Genomic DNA, 18405 nt, shown 5'->3' with positions numbered 1-18405 from the left:
ACACATAACGAATGCCATCTGAAGACACCAACACTTCCCTGACTTTTGGAAGGCGACCAAGGTCCTGATGTTCAGGAAGCCAGGGAAAGACCACTCCCTCCCACAAAAGAATCGCCACTCAATAACACAACTCCTCGGCGTAGTCAAACATGTAACGTACGGCTACAACACGAAAAAAGCCACAGGGGCCTTGTTCCTGGACATCGTAAAAGCTTTCGCTCGTCTCTGACACAACGGCCCTATACGAAAACCAAGCGATGCTGGTTTCCCCGACGGACTCGTACATCTCATATACTCATATCTCACGAACAGATGTTTTAACACTGACGTGCAGGGCAAACAATCGACGCAGCATGTTATCCAAGATGGAGTAGCCCAGGGAAGCATCCTCGGACCCACCTTGTTCAACCTGTACTTTCTTGCAACGCTAAACACTACGTTAGCCATCTACGCGCATCCTTGCGCAAGACTGGAAACAGTCGAACATAAATTCACGAATACAGACGGCACTCAGAACTGCTGAGCCTTGGTTGGAATGATGGCTTATTAAAGGAAACGTCGACAAGTGCGAAGCAGTTCTGTTCACACATAGACCGAAGCTACTGCGCAAACACCAACACCGTCGACAGGTAACACTTCATGCACGCCCAATACGTTTCCGGGAGAAGGCCAGATAACTCGGTGTCTGGCTGGACCTGAAGCTTACATGGGGGATCACATTGAATACGTTGGCAACAGAGCGCACGCGAGACTCAAACAACTCTACCCAGTACACAACAGGCAAAGTACCCTGAATAGGAGGGTGTCGAGGTCCATATACATGACATTGATTAGACCTTTGATGACGTACGCAGCTCCCGTCTGGGGATACGCAGCTCCAATACGCCTGCGCCGCCTGCAGATCATACAGAACAAATTGCTACGCATGATTAGCAACGCTCCACGCTACACACGCCCCGTGGATCTTCACAGTGAATACCGCCTCGAAACCCTCAAAGAAGTATCAGAAAAACACGCCACACGACTATACAGGAACTCGAAACACTATAACAATCCTTTCATCCTTACTCTGGGAAACTTTGATCACAACCATAGGTGGAAGCATAAGCGGCCAAAGACTCTACTAGCTAGGGCATAGCCACCTATGGCAAGCTAACATACATCCACAAGCGACAACATCGGCAAGCCCCTGCGTATCAATAACGTTGACTGGATATGCCAGCTGCTATTAAAGCCGACCGACAAGCTACAGCAGGGAAACCGACAAGCTCGCACACTGACGCACAAACAAACCGCCAACATTAATTACCCTATACTGTGAATCTGATATACGACCTATCGGACACAAAACGATGATGAACCTGTTACAGGTATGCCGACGCTGACGGAGAAGTCAACAGCGGCACCCAGCGACAGCCGCCGAGTAACACTACCGCACAACGACAAAGGTATCGACCTGCATAATATCCATTACTAACAAAATCTACCCTGGCATGACCTGTCACAGGCAGCAAGAAAACCGCTACTGCTCTTACAACCCGACCCAACTATCGCAGAAGTTTTTTTTTTTTCCCCTTGGCTCTTGCCTCGGCACATTTGTTCCTCTGCCCTTCAAACTGCTACCCTTCGTTCAACTTTCGACCCAATCTATCTCCAGATGAGCACGTATTAATGGTTAAGGTTAAGCAGATGTACGCCAACCTCACTGTAGTGAAAACTAACTCTTATGCAGAGATGGTAGTAGAACTTTTGTGATGGCCATCATGCCGGTATGGGCATGGAGGGGCTCGACCTCTTATTAAAATCGTTTTCCCAGTAGAGAAGCAGTAAAGCCCCCTGTAAACGATCAAACATTTTGTCTAATTTTGATGACAAATATTTGACCGTGTACGGCGCTGTTTGGTGTGTTTGTCAAGCATCGATCGTGTTTGAGGTGTTTGCCAGAAATTTTGATTGACGGAAAGTTTAAAAAGATGGCGAAAGTTATCTTTGAGATGTTTCGCGCAAATCTTTAGTGAGAAATTGTCTTGTTACAATTTATCTCATTATATCGTGAGTTTCCACAACCATTGAAACTGCGGTCAAGTATAAAAACAAAATAGCACTGAAAATTACCAAAATGGTAGAGAAATAGCATCTTTCCTTGCCATATATTACTCAAAAAAAGGTTATGAACAAATTCAATATTTTTCGAGTACAGCCACATACAAGAGGAAGTGGAAAGAAGTAAAACAAATCTGAGTCCTCCGGTTCTTCCACGGACGATGCGGGCTATATGTTCCTACCTTATGGTATTTTAACGAACTGCCTTAGAGGAAAAAGTAGAAGAGAATACATGTTCGTACACTTGCGTCTTCTTTTCAATGCGAGAGCGAAGTAACGCTAAACAAGTTATTGCATGTTTCACTGTCCATACGCAGACAGTTGATGTAATCATCAGGTTCTGAATGTAACATTTTCATTAACAGGTTTCCAGTTGTATATTTCTCTTTCATTTTACACCACTCCCTGGACCAGTGACTTGTTTTCTTCTTCTTTAAACACAGTGCCAGAGTCAGTGTTGTTGTTTTTGTGGTCTCCAGTCCCAAGAGTGGTTTGATGCAACTCTGCATGCTACTAAAAATGTTTTATCTGCGTTTGTAGCCATTCCCACTAGTGCCAAATACATCAGACACGAAAAGCTTCTGTTTCAAAAGTAAGGTTAAATTGACAAACTTTCTTGGCACGTGTACGGGCATGTTTGAGACATGCGTGGCTAGATAAGAGGGAACTCGAGAGACAAGTTTGCTCCTTTAGGAGGGCCTTAACAAGTTTTATAAAATTTCATTATCTATTCGAAGAAAGTTGATGTAATCATCGGGTTCTGAGGGTAATATTTCCTTTAGGAGATATTCATGGATAAGTCTCTCATTTTAAGCCATTCCCTGGAGCAGAGTCTTGTTTTCTTCTTCTTTAAACACAGTGCCAAAGTTAGTGCCAGGACTGGTTTGTCTGCATTTGTGGCCGTTCTCACTAGTGTCACAACACTTACGAAGACGGACAGCGTCTGCCTCAAAGTGAGGTTAAATTGAAAAACGTTGTTTGAACGTGCACGGCCTTGCTTGACACATATGTGATTACATTAGAGAAATTTTGTCAAACATGTTTCATCGTTTACGGGGGTTTAAATGGCTGAGTACTATGGGACTTAACTTCTGAGGTCATCAGTCCCCTAGAACTTAGAACTACTTAAACCTAACTAACCTAAGGACATCACACACATCCATGCCCGAGGCAGGATTCGAACCTGCGACCGTAGCGGTCACGCGGTTCCGGTCACAAGGAGTTAAGTCACTTGCGACCAGCTTTGCGAAAGAACCGGAGACACTTTCTGCCCAACCCACCCATCATTTTGCACGACAATGCGAGTGCGCATGGAGCGCAAGCTGTGGCTGCTCTGTTCGGTCGATGGGACTGGGAAGTACTGTACCATCCACCATACTCTCCGGACTTAAGTCCTTGTGACTTTGATTTGATTCCAAAGATGAAGGAACCACTTCGTGGCATTCGCTTCAGAACTGTTTCAGAGATTCGACAGGCGGTAGACCGCTCCATTCGTACCATCAACAGAACAGGCTCTGCTAACGGTATACTACTCCTTCCACATCGCTGGCAACGGTTTCTACACAACACTGGTGACTACTTTGAAGGACAGTAACAGGTGCAAACATGTAACTCTTTTGTCTCGGTTGTGAATAAGTAGTTGCCACTATTTAAGTTCTAACACTCGTATTAATATTACCAGGAAGATCATTAATATACAACATGAACAGCAAGTATCCCAACACACTTCCCTGGGACATATCTGAAATTACTTCTACATCTGACGATGACTCTCCATCCAAGATAACATGTTGCGTCCTCCCTACCAAGAAGTCCTTAGTCCAGTAACAAATTTCAAGTGATGATCGTACTTTTGGCAATAAGTGTAGGTGTGGTACTGAGTCAAATGCTTTTCAGAAATCAAGGACTACTGCATCAGCCTGACTGCCTTGGTCCAAAGCTTTCAGTATGTCATGCAAGAAAAGTGCAAGTTGGGATTCACATGATCGATATTTTCAGAATCCATGCTGGTTCGCATGGAGGTCATTCTGTTCAAGATACCTCATTATGTTTGAGCCAAGAAAATGTTCTAAGATTCTACAGCAAATGGATGTCAAGGATGTTGGACGGTAGTTTTATGGATCACTTCTACTACCCTTCTTGTAGACAGGTGCGACCTGCGCTTTTTTCCAAGAACTGGCGACGGTTTTTTGTTCGAGGGATCTACAATAGATCATACACGGAAGAGCCAAAGAAACTGGTACACCTAACTAATATTGTGTAAGGCCCAAGCGAGCACGCAGAAGTGCCGCAACACGACTTGGCATGGACTCGACTAATGTCTGAAATAGTGCTGGAGCGAACTGGCACCATGAATACTGCAGGGCAGTCCATAAATCCGTAAGAGTACTAGAGGGTGGAGATCTCTTCTGAACAGCTCGTTGCAAGACATCCCAGATATACCAAATAATGTTCATGTCTGGGAAGTTTCGTGGTCAGCGAAAGTGTTTAAACTCAGAAGAGTGTTCCTGGAGCCACTCTGTAGCAATTCTGGACGTGTAGGGTGTCACATTGTCCTGCTGGGATTGCTGAAACCCATCGGAATGCACAATGGACATGAATAGATGCAGGTGATCAGACATGATGCTTACGTACACCTGTCAGAGTCGTGTCTAGATGTATCGGGGGTCCCATATCACTCCAACTGCACACGCCCCACACCATTACAGAGCCTCCACCAGCTTGAACAGTCTCCTGCTGACATGCAGGGTCCGTGGACTCACGAGATTGTCTCCATACCAATAAACGTCCATCCACTGGATACAATTTGAAACGAGACTCGTCCGACCAGGATACATGTTTCCAGTCATCAACAGTCCAATGTTGGTGTTGACGAGTCCAGCTGAGACATAAAGTTTTGTGTCATGGAGTCGTCAATAGTACAGGAGTGCGATCGTCAGCTCTGAAAGCCCATATCGGTGATGTTTCGTTGAGTGGTTCACAAGCTGACACTTGTAGATAGCTCAGTATTGAAATGTGCAGCAATTTGCGGAAGGGTTGCACTTCTGTCACGTTGAAAGATTCTGTTCAATCGTCATTGGTCCCGCTCTTGCAGGATCTTTTTCCGGCCGCAGCGATCTCGGACATTTGACGTTTTACCGGATTCCTGATATTCATGGTACACTCGTGAAATGGTCGTACGGGAAAGTCCCCACTTCATCGCTTCCTCGGAGATGCTGTGTCCCATCGCTCGTGCGCCGACTATAACAGCATGTTCACATACTTAAATCTTGATAACCTGAGATTACAACCGATCTAACAAGTGCGCCAGACACTTGTTGCCTTACACAAGCGTTACCGACCGCAGCGCCGAATTCTGCCTGTTTACATATGTTTGTTGGTTCAAATGGCTCTGAGCACTATGGGACTTAACATCTATGGTCATCAGTCCCCTAGGACTTAGATCTACTTAAACCTAACTAACCTAAGGACATCACACAACACCCAGTCATCACGAGGCAGAGAAAATCCCTGACCCCGCCGGGAATCGAACCCGGGAACCCGGGCGCGGGAAGCGAGAACGCTACCGCACGACCACGAGCTGCGGACTACATATGTATATTTAGATACGCATGCCTGTACCAGCTTCTTTGGCGCTTCAGTATATGTGGAAGAGGGGCTAACTCAGCCGCGAATTCAGTATCGAACGTAACAGGGATTTCATTGGGGCCAGCAGCGTTGTTCAGTTTTAAAGATTTCAGCTGTTTCTCAACACCATGGGCATTAATACTTATTTCATTTATCTTTTCAGTGTTAAAAGGATTAAATTAGGGCAAATCATCTGGGTTTTCCTTTGTAAAGGAACATTTGAAAACGCAGTTAAGCGTTTCAGCTTTTGCTTTGCTACCCTCAATTTCAGTTCCTGTCCCATTCGGTAGGGACTGGACATTAACTTTGGCGCCACTGACAACCTTTACTAATTTCTTTGGGTTTTGTGAAATATTATTGGATAATATTCTGCTACGGTAGTTATTGAAGGCATCACCCATTGGTCTGTTGACAGCCAAACGCGTTTCATTCAGCATCTGTCTATCTATAGCCCTACCCTTTGTTTTACACCTATTATGCAGCAATCTCTGTTTCTTTAGAAGTTTCTTTACAGTGTCTGGTTCCATGGAGGTTCCCCTCCATTACGAACTGTTGTACTGGCTACATATCTAACCAGAGCACCAGCAACTATTCTTTTAAATTTGAGCCATAGTTTCTCTACATGCTCCTGCTCTGTGCTAAAAGTTTCAAGTTCTTCCTTGAGATATGACACTACTGATGTTTTATCTAGTTTACTGAACTATATGTCTTTATGTTTGTTTTGACAGTCCTTTGTACTTTGGTAATCACTGTTGCCACAACCGCGTCATAGTCACTGATACCAGTCTCGACGTGGACATCTTCAAAGAGGTCAGGTCTATTTGTTGCCAGTAGATCCAATATACAATGGGCGTTCAAAAAGTTTTCCACAGTCCTCTCTAATTTTTTTTATTTTTTGCAGGAGGAGAATGAAATTTTTTGTGAACATACTTGGAACGTTTAGCCATACATTGAGCCTACTCATTGTAGCCTCCATCAGCTGTGACGCATCTGGCCCAACGTTCTTTCCATGGTCAATTTTCCAACCATTTTTTGATTTTCTCGTGCGTAATAAGGGCTGTATGGGGTTTGTATTGTCATGGTGTAGTCTGATGAGCTGATCCCTGAAGCTGTGGTCTGTGGGTCTTGATGGCACGTCGCAGCTTGTCCAATGACAAACAGTAATGGTCCCGGTTAATTGTGCAGTCAGGTTCCAAGAAGTCAATGAAAATGACACCATACTGACCCCAGAAGAAGAAGGCCATCACCTTTCGGCCTGCTATTCGTGAAGGTCTTGGTTTCTTCTTCCGAGGGGAACCTGGATGACGCCACTCCATGGATTGGGTTTTGCTCTCATGTTCGGACAAAAACAACCATGTTTCATCCTGGGTAATGACGCCATCAAAACAGTTTCCAGTCTACAGTACAGTATATCTTATCACACCCACCCCTAACAAAACTGTAATTTTTCAAATTGATCGTTGGATGATTAAAGTCTCTCCTGATGATTACAGTATAATAGGGGAACTTATGTATAAGTGAACTGAGGTTTCCTCGATTATTGTAGCATAAAACATGGAACCCTGCGCAGATGGTCGGTCAACGCGATTTAAGCAACTTACAGTCATTGATTTGTTGACAGCAGAATGTGTCAGCCCAAAGGAGATTCATCAGAGAATGAAAGCAGTTTATGGTGATTGCGTTGATGTGAGTGCTGTGCGTCGTTGGGCGAGTAAGTTTAAAGATGGTGAGGCGGGAACATCTGACCTGCGTGACACGCAAAGAGTTGGACGTCCTGTGACAGCAACCACCGAGTTTCACAAACAAAATGTTGACAGAGTGATTCAGGACGATCGCCGTATCCCTCAGAGAGAAATTGCAAGCACAATCGACGGCTCCTAAGGGTCCAAAGGGAAAAGAAAAATGTGGTTTCCTGCAGCATGACAATGCCAAATCACACTTTTCACGTGCCACCACAACAGAACTTCAGAGACTGAATCTCACCACCGTACGGCATCCTCCATACTGTCCATAATTAGCTCCGTCTGACTTTCATCTCTTCCCGATAATGAAGACGATTTGCGGGGACATCATTACGCTTCTTATGAAGACGTTGAGAGAACTGTGAGACTGTGGTTGCAGAAACAGAGTGTCGACTTCTTCCTTGACAGCTTCAGAAAATTTGTTCATCATGGGCAGAAATGTATCCAATTGGTTGGTGATTATGTGGAAAAGTGAATATTTTCCCAGAACACTTCCATCCACATCTCTTAATACTGATTTTACTTGGTTGTTTCATTTAATTGTGTTACCCCCAAATACTTGTACAGTGTTCAGTGCTAGTCTTGTAATTAGTTATTATCAGATCCTCTCTCTATATTATAGGTATACATTTTTGTCCTTGGTTTTCCTCAATTCCTTACAATTGTCCGATGATGACGTTTTCCTCTGTCCAACAGCACCATCACTGAACAATCTTATAGTGCTGCTGATGCTATCTTCTAAATCGTTTACTTATGTGGAGATGTGGGACATTCGCTGCCTAGTGTAATGCGCTGTGTTCTATTAGTTAAATATAAAGACTAAACAAATAAGATGGTTTTAGAATGCCTGTAATTCACCATGTGTATTGCACACAAAAATAAATATCATTTGAGTGTTTCACACTAAACCATAAGATTTGTTTCAGTTTTAGGTAGGATTTCTTGCTCAAGATTCCATGTGTGACAACTGCTTTAACATCTATAATGGTATCATATGATGACAATTACCTGCTAACAAGTGGGCTTGTCCTTCCAGAGACAGATGACATCTTATAATGAACCTGTACAGTAAGGACTTGTGTTCAGTAGTAGATGATGATACATTTGATGTCTAACCAACTCTCAATTCTATTTATTTTAACTGTGTTTCTTCATAAACAGCATATCCTATGTTCCTGAAGAGAGCTTTCAGGGTCAATATGTTATCTGGGGATATTTATTTGAAATTTATTTCCTCTTTTTATATTTTTCTATAATATTTTGGTAATTCATTTCTTTCATTTTTTGGATTGTAAGACTATTAGTTATCCTATGATATTCCACTTGATTCTTTTGTCGGAAACTGGCAGATATTCCTGCATTTATTGTTACTCGATCAGCAAAAATTTATTATAAAATTATGTTTCAGAACACAAAGTTTTTTCAGCTCTATAAAATTTTTTGTTTCCTAAATATAATTTTTGGTAAATGTTAATTCAGAGTTACTGTAAAAACACATCACTGACACTTTGTATCAGCGAGTTGTGATATCTTTGTTCCGTTTAATAGAGAAAGTCTTAGTGTGTTGGGGGCTATGAACAGATCTGGGAAAGATGGATTGGGACATATCTTTGTGTAAGATGAAGTTTTATCTTCTGTACTGAATGTGGACAAAACAATGTGTAATGTAAATGTCAACTTTTGGGATTGATCAGTTTTGAGGAGAAATTCAAAGTCATCGGATATGAAGGCAGTGTCTAGTGTAGTGTATGTTAATAATGAGAAGTGGATGCATGGTTATATTGAAGCTGCAAATATACTACAATAATTTATTTTGAACAAATTAATATCTTCTTGGAAATGTGAAAAGCCTTGGCCTCTTCAAGAATAATATCCCAAAATGAACCAGACAATGAGCTGAGCCACATATTTCATAAAATATTCCAGATGAGTATTTTCGTTTTTTTCAAAGTTATGCAACAACTAACTTTGGAACAGATTCTACAGTGCTGTCTTCCAATATATACTGCTTAACATTTACAAGTCTGGTTGCTCAGATGAAGAAATATTACATAAAACTTAAATTCCATCATTTTATTATCTTCTTATTGTTCGAACTGAAGGGACAAAGCTGATTAGAGTCTCCATCAACTGTTTTCGCCTGCATGGGATGGGACTTTGCCTTTCGACATCAAGCGTTGCTGGTCGCTTTCTTGTTCTGACCTTGTAGTCTGCCTCACCTTGAATGGCTCTAAATCGATGATTTTCGGAAATATTTCAAATTCTAATTATAGTTGAACATATTTCAATGTTCCAATACGTAGCAGACTTGCAAAATTTCTCCAAACCCACATGCACGACCATTTCATCACTCAACGCGCGACACTCTCTGTTATTATTATCCACAACCTTGACCAGCAAAAGACTACCTGCAAAAGTGCCCTTTCGGAAGGAACCACAACTGCATTTGTTAAAATTTAATTAGAAATCCTGTAGAAATGTCCGATGTCGATCCTGTGGTTATAAATACATCGCTAGGAAACCAACCCAACTATTCCTTTCAATTCGAGCTGCATTCTCCAGAAATGATGAGCAAATCTTGCCGAAACGTCAGCTCTCTATATAAGACAATTACCTCACTGCACGTCTGCTTGCTTAGCTGGGTAATAACGTGCTTGCCTCCCATGCAAGCGGGCCCGAGTTCGATTCTGGGTCGGCTTGGAGATTTTCTCCGCTCGTGGACTGGGTGTTGTGTTGTCCTCATCATCATTTCATCCTCATCACCGGCAAGCAAGTCGCCCAATGTGGCGTCGAGTGAAATAAGACTTGCACTTGGCAGCCGAACTTCCCTGGATGGGGCCTCCCGGCCAACGATGCCAGACGCTCATTCTTTTTTTTTTTTTTTTTTTTTTACCTCACTGCACATGTTCTTCGGCGATTCTGAATGGGTGCACTATGCCACCTGTTATCCTCAATCACAAATCTGTGTTATTTGCCGTCGTTCATCTAGCATACAGTAAGGCAAGACTTCCACCCATCAGAAGGGCTACTCTGGCATGCCTAGAACTGTCTCTGGCATTTACAGGTGTAAAAAACTTTCCAGTTAATTGTGCCAAGCTATGAGCTGTGACCTTGGAAAAGTAGCTATGAGGACTCATTCAGCCATTGCTTTAGGTTGTATACAAAATGATCCCAATCGCTGGAAAACCTTTGCCTGCAGCCAGGTGACCGAAATCACGAGCAACACATCAATATCTCAGTGGTTCCACTGTCCGGAAGTGTATAATGTCGAATGCAAACATTCTTGTATGGAGTTACATTATTTGTTTCGTCTCAAACAGCTTCGTCTCTGCTTGGTTGATTTCATTTAACACTGCAGACTTAAGGACTGTTGGATGGCGCTAGATTATTAAGTTCACGTTGTGAGTTTTGGCATGTGTTCAGTGCTGTTAGCAAACGGCTTTTAGCTCATATGCCGTTCTTTGCGTTGTACTTACATGGCAATAGATGTTGTCAGGCCTATCCAATTCTGTCATTTTACGTTTTTTGCATAGAAATTTTAATTCAGAAGCATAAATATGCGATAATATTATTGCATGTGTTCTAGAATGTCTCTTGGAGTACCAAACCATCAAATAACCATCATTCAGCGAGCGGAGAACGGTTAGGTACTTCTGTATGAATCGTGACCTGTCATGTCTTCGAGATGCTTATGTGAGATAAAGTAGTAGAAAACTAAACTCCGTCCGAACAGGCCAGGAAGACTCAACGGTACTGACCGGCCACCGTGTCATCCTCAGCCTACAGGCATCACTGGAAGCGCATATGAAGGGGCATGTGGTCAACACACCGCTCTCCCGACCGTATGTCAGTTTGCGAGACCGGAGCCGCTACTTCTCGGTCAAGCAGCTCCTTAGTTTGCCTCACAAGAGCTGAGTGCACCCCGCTTGCCAACAGCGCTCGGCAGACCGGATTGTCACCCATCCAAGTGCTAGCCCAGACCCACAGTGCTTAACTTCGGTGATCTGACGGGAGCCGGTGTTACCACCGCGGCAAGGCCGCTGGCGAGATACAGCAGTTGTAGTTTTATTCGTCTGTAAATCAGTTTTACAAGAATATTGGTCACGTCTTGGTATAACAATTTATGAACAACAAAATTAAAGTAATTCATATACATCGACATTTATTTATTTACAGGTCTAGTATGACAAGGATGGGACAGCTGTTTTACAAATATATTACTCAATTTCGGAAAAGGATAATGCTATTCTGTTCATTCATTTCTCACTCCCAGACGCTCCACGCACTACGCATACTGTACACACACTGTTTCATAACAATACAACACCATCAGCTGATGCCAGGACCATTTTGTGTACTGCAACTTAACATTTGCTAGCCTGAAAGACAGAGTCACCATCTCTTTATAACGTTCGTGGGAGTAAAATGTTCTGCAGTCTGTCACAAACATACACTATAAGGAAAAAAAAGAAAGACGCACCACAAAGGAATTATCCGCATGGGACGGAACGGAAATCGTTAGATGTGATCTCCATGTAGATAAAAAAAAAAAAAAAAGGCTACAATTCAGAAAAACTGGGTGATTTATTCAAGAGAAAGAGCTTCATAAATTGAGCAAGTCAACAACGCGTTGGTCCACCACTGGCCCTTATGCGAACAGTTATTTGGCTTCACATTGGTTGATAAGAGTTGTTGGATGTCCTTTTGAGGGGTGTCGTGCCAAATTCTGTCCAACTGGGGCGTTAGATCGTCAAAATCCCGAGCTGGTTGGAGGACCTTGGTCGTAATGTTCCAAACGTTCTCAACTGGGGAGAGATCCAGCGAGCTTGCTGGCCAAGGTAAGGTTTGACAAACACGAAGACAAGCAATAGAAACATCTCGACGTGTGTAGATGGGCATTATCTTGCTGAAATTAAACCCAGCATGGCTTGACATGAAGTGCGACAAAATTGGCCGTAGAATATCGTCGATGTGCCACTGTGCTATTAAGGGTGCTGCAAATGACAACCAAAGGGGTCCTGTTATGAAAATAAGTGGCACCCCAGACCATCACTCCAGGTTGTTGGTCTGTAGGGCAGGCGACAGTCAGGTTGGTATCCATCTGCTGACCAGGACGTATCCAGACACGTCTTCGCTGTTCATCGAATTCAAAGTAGGGTTCATCACTCAAGAAAATTCTACTCCAGTCAATGAGATTCCAGGTCGAAGATGGGTCTGGAGACGCACCAGACTGTAGTATGATACCAACCTCACTGTCACCACCATATGGCCCGGCAACCAGGAGTAGTGGTCTGGGGTGACATTTATTTTCATAGCAGGACCCATTTGGTTGTCATCCGTGGCACCGTATTTGTAAATACCCAGAATGTGTGAAACTTCCTGGTAGATTAAAACTGTGTGCCCGACCGAGACTCGAACTCGGGACCTTTGCCTTTCACGGGCAGAAGTAAAGCTGTGAGTACCGGGCGTGAGTCGTGCTTCGGTAGCTCAGATGGTAGAGCACTTGCCCGTGAAAGGCAAAGGTCCCGAGTTCGAGTCTCGGTCGGGCACACAGTTTTAATCTGCCAGGAAGTTTCATATCAGCGCATACTCCACTGCAGAGTGAAAGTCTCATTCTGGACCCAGAATGTGTACCTACGAGTCGTCACTGTTAGAGCCTGTTAAAGACAATATTATTTTCTTCAGTCTCACCTTTGGAACATATCACCAAAGTTTATTGTTCAATTTTTTTCCTTCTATGAACAGCTGTTTTAATTTGTATATTGTTCATTAGTTAATGTGTCACATATTTTATCTTAGCTAAATAACCTTACACCGCATTTGCACTGAAATAATACCTCTTGTTTTATTACTAAACCTAACTTTAATATTTTTCATCTCTGGAAATGGAGATACTCTGTAGATGCACTACTTAAAAATCTTTGATCCAACAAAATTTCACTTCACCACATACTTACACACTTCAACCTAATGATAGCGTAGCAAACGAAAACCGCTTTGTGAAATAAATAATAAATATTATAGAATATTACACCAGTATGGTATGTTTTTTCGTTATTAAATTATAAGATATTCTACCAAGAGCCGACGGAACAGTCAGTCAATGCAATAACAAATATATTTTCGTGCACACAGAATCTTGTGGTTCTCATTGTAATAGCGCTATCATTGTGCACAGTGATCAAACTCAACGATCAGTTATGTTAACAATGTAGAGAAAAGAAAGCGCATTGCACTCGCTCATCTTGTCTGATCGAAGATTTGTTTTGTAAAGAGCATTGTACGATTTAATGGTAGACTGATGATGCATTCTAGAGACGGAGAAGTTGCTGTAGGTCAATTTTTCCACTGTCCTGTCAGGATGCATCAGTCGCGTGACATAGCTTGCGTTCGACTGGTATACAGCCACGTGTTCTGTACGTGATTTAAAGCACTGTCTACTTACGATCGTTAACGGTAAACCCGTTGGCCATCAGAGGACATCCGTCTCATGTGTGATGAAACGTGACACATTCCTCTAAACGAACTATGATTTATGCGATTTACTCCATCCGCCTGTCGCATCTTGGGTGTAAAATCGAGACTTCAGCTTCATAACTAAGTTAGCGATAGGTGCTTGTGAGGCACTCCAATTCCCGTGTGTACATTTGCCTGACACATGTGTTGTTTACAGAGTTGGTGCCGGAATGACTTGTAACATTCACATGTTGGACGCTGCTGCTATGCGTTTGACTCCCATCAGTATAGAGAGATCGTAAATTAAGCACTATGCTCGAAGTGTTAGAAATATGTAGAGCGCTGTCTGATATACTTTGATTGTGTATGTATTCGAGAATTAACACTGAATGGTCGTACTGTGCAGTCATCAACCCACATTCGCAATGATACTCGCAAAGTGGTGAAGGGGTGGTTTAGCTATGATACTGAAACTGGGAAACATGCTGTCACATCATTGGTCGGTGTTGATATTACTGTCAAATTGATAAAATTGTTCACAGAATCAACTGTAATGCTTATTATTTCAGTACAATGAGGGTGTCTTTTCCATCCCATCCGTTCACTGGCACGCTGTTGCTTACCATATAATGATTGACTGACAATGCTTGTTTGAGTTGGAGAAAGAGTTTTGTGGAGGGGTGACACCTTCTGTGGATGGCTAGCACCGAAACAGTGATCACGTGCATGACTGCAATATGAGGAATCAGCCAAAACGGAATGCAGATCAATCAGGTATGCCATCAATGTGACAGATGAGTTTAAATGTAGTTTGGAAACACACGTCAACGCCACAACACTCTTCCAATTTTTTTATGTTGTAAATGACTTTTATTTAAACTCATCCAGAGTGTGCAATGTGTTATGGTAAGAACACTAACAATATGATTTACACCGTGCGACGTCTAGAGGTAACCCAACTGACCTATCTTCCCTCCAAAATTCAAACTTCCTGCCATGTGGGCTTGGCAGGGGGATGTGGCACTTTGCAACAGTCTTGGATAATGGTACTTGCATCATCAGCTGACGTCATAGCAGCCGTCTTGAATGACGTCAATTGCATCACAGTGAGATGTCTTGGATAACAGTACTTTGGGGTGATGTCCCTGTTGTCTGTGAGAGGCCATGAATCAGAACGTCTCAATGTTCAAAAATGTTCAAATGTGTGTGAAATCTTCTGGGACTTAACTGCTAAGGTCATCAGTCCCTAAGCTTACACACTATTTAACCTAAATTATCTTAAGGATAAACACACACACCCATGCCCGAGGGAGGACTCGAACCTCCGCCGGGACCAGCCGCACAGTCCATGACTCCAGCTCCTTAGACCGCTCCGCGTCCGCAGCCCGTGGTCGTGTGGTAGCGTTCTCGCTTCCCGCGCCCGGGTTCCCGGGTTCGATTCCCGGCGGGGTCAGGGATTTTCTCTGCCTCGTGATGACTGGGTGTTGTGTGATGTCCTTAGGTTAGTTAGGTTTAAGTAGTTCTAAGTTCTAGGGGACTGATGACCATAGATGTTAAGTCCCATAGTGCTCAGAGCCAAGAAGCCAAGAAGACCGCTCCGCTGATCCCGCGCGGCCAGAACGTCTTAATGAATGACGTCAATCGCATCATCAGCTGACGTCATAGGAGCCATCTTGAATGACGTCAATCGCGTCACAGTGCGACGTCTTGGATAACGGTACTTTGGGGTAAAGTCCTTGTTGTCTGCGAGAGGTCGTGGATCAGAACGTCTTAATGTCAGTTTAGAACCTGACGCAGACCTTGAAGTCGTGGTAGAAAAACAAAATGTTTTGCACTGTACAAATCGTGGTGGAGCAGAAAAAAAACAATGTTTCAAAAAAATGGTTCAAATGGCTCTGAGCACTATGGGACTTAACTGCTGAGGTTATCAGTCCCCTAGACCTTAGAACTACTTAAACCTAACTAACCCAAGGACATCACACACATCCATGCCCGAGGCAGGATTCGAACCTGAGACCGTAGCAGTCGCACGGTTCCGGACTGCGCGCCTAGAACCGCGAGACCACCGCGGCCGGCAACAATGTTTCAATCGACGAGACAGGGCATCAGGGGGCGTCTCTTGCGACTTACAGTATAGTCCATGGGATACGATCATCCTCCTCCAGTACAGGTGATGAAACTTTAAACTAGTCTGTGCAGTTGATAAATACCTGTACATTTAATAGGATCGACACATGTGCTCGAGCCTGCACGCTTGTCGTATACGTTTTCGATATATGGGGGGCGGGAGATGCAATAAAAATCTTATCTAGTTCTCTGTCGGATGAAGTTAGTTGAGCTTTTATAGTTCGTAAATTTTCTCTGATGGATGGTACAGAATAACAAAGGTAGCATGTTGGGGAGATAGATGTGAATGGAAGTGGATCTGTAGTACTTGTATGTAGTTTGGGGGTGCACCACAGTACAGTAGCAAAAATCTTCGTCCTTCTCTCAGTTCCCGTTTCCACTGAATGGTCCAAACACAGTCCTGTCACAGTAACGCAGCTTAACCTGTTTCTACACGGTATGCAGAAGGTGGTAGATATAGTTTCCTCCAACTTCTACTCAGTTCCGAGTTACATTGGAACCATCACATGCGCACAGCTGCAAGATCGGTAGTGCAGAGTCAGAGAGGGCTATTGCATGATGCATAGGGACTATCTAAAAGGAGGCTAAAATTTTACTGTAGCAGAAAGGTTCGAGAGAGGTGACTCGTTTCGAGATGTGAGAGTATCAGAAATATTATTCACTAGTGGCTGTAATCATAAAGCACTTCTCCATAGGATCCAACGCAGGTATGTGCTTGAATGGAGGGACTTGATTCCAAATCATAAACATCATTTCTAGCGAAAAGCGGGCCACTATAGATCTGAAAAGCTAGTGTATAGTTCTTAAGACGTCAGTCAGCACAACATGTACTACTGTTTGTGATCCTCCTCAATAAGTCGTGACCTATAACTCAATGGATATATCACCAAACCTCTGACATGATATTGAGACCGAATACGTTGCAAATACTGAAGAAATATCTAGTGGCGTGAGGAACTTGCAAATACCGGTTTCATACCACGTTCCTTAGCCGAATCGCTTTCAAGATTCAACGATTTTATCACGAGGTTGCATCGTGGGCTACATGTAACCGGACTACTAGTGTGATAATATACACTCCTATGATCACTGTCTCTGTATTTGTGTGGAAAAACCAATTCGTTCGGAGGTAATGCCATACCTAGATTTATAAAGCCAGTATAGCTTTTAACATAGATGCTTGTGTGCACCTGTAGAACCAAGACCGCTTGTGATGGTAATATGGTTGTGTTTTTTACATCTGAAGGTTTGTAAGACGATTACGCCTCTCTTTCTAAGACACAGTGGTACCACTCGCACAAAAAACTTATGATATATGCCCACCAATGGTTATTTTCAGTCAGTATTATTTCGTATCATGGGTAATCAGTTATTGACGAGGTATTATACTTAGTAGTAGGGGATGTATGATAAGTTTGCCTTGGACATCAGGCTTATAAAGTATGTGTTTGTGTTCAGACATTTTCAAACGAAGGTATGGATTTGACGTGGAATACTGTGACAGCAAAGGGAAGGGTATGTCAGGTCATAAGAATGGTACAGATATTTCTATTTCCAGAGCCACAGCCGTCAGCAGGGTGTATTTCCGATACTTCGCTCATTGTTGAATGCCGTTCAATTGAGACTACAATCGTAACATTTAATTATAAGTAAAATGGTAAAACATATATGTGACTGGTTTTCTAGGATGAGAGTAGGAATGTAGCTGACTTAACCGTGTAGTCCTATAGATGGCTGAATAGCGAACTAATATTTAGTATGTGTTGGACAGCTTTCGTGATCACGTGGAAATTTGAGAAGATTCAATATGGACACGTGTTTGCACTGGGCCATTATTCCCACCCATGTAAATTGTTTGGTTGACTGCTTCTTCACATTTCACATCTTTATTTAGTTGAGAGAACATCGATTGTGGTGTACACATCTAGCAGGTGAAAGACACGTTTCTGGTTCTCTAGACGTGAGAAACACATTATGTGACGTTGTAAATAATAGGGATGATTTGGAATTTGTTACATCACCGACATCGGTATTAGCGAGTGGAAATATCAGTTTACTCTATCTTTCTTTTGTAGAGTATTTTCACGTAAAGGTCTTCGCAGACGGGATAAATTTCTAGCTACTCTATGGTTTACAGCACGCTCCACCTAGCTAAAGTTTCGGGTTTCTAGAGAAATGATTTCCAGTCTATATCTTCAGGATTATATCTCGAGAGTGATACTGCTATGCAAACGATATTGATATGTGTTTGATATCGAGAAGTACCGCGAAAATGGTATGATATTCTAGCAAACCATGTGAAATTAGATATGTTCTTGTAATCAGAGTCTGGGGATGTGTGTAGAAAAGC

The sequence above is a fragment of the Schistocerca cancellata genome, chromosome 4, assembly GCF_023864275.1.
Source record: "Schistocerca cancellata isolate TAMUIC-IGC-003103 chromosome 4, iqSchCanc2.1, whole genome shotgun sequence".
Classification (NCBI taxonomy): domain Eukaryota; kingdom Metazoa; phylum Arthropoda; class Insecta; order Orthoptera; family Acrididae; genus Schistocerca; species Schistocerca cancellata.
This window is presented reverse-complemented; position numbering follows the sequence as displayed.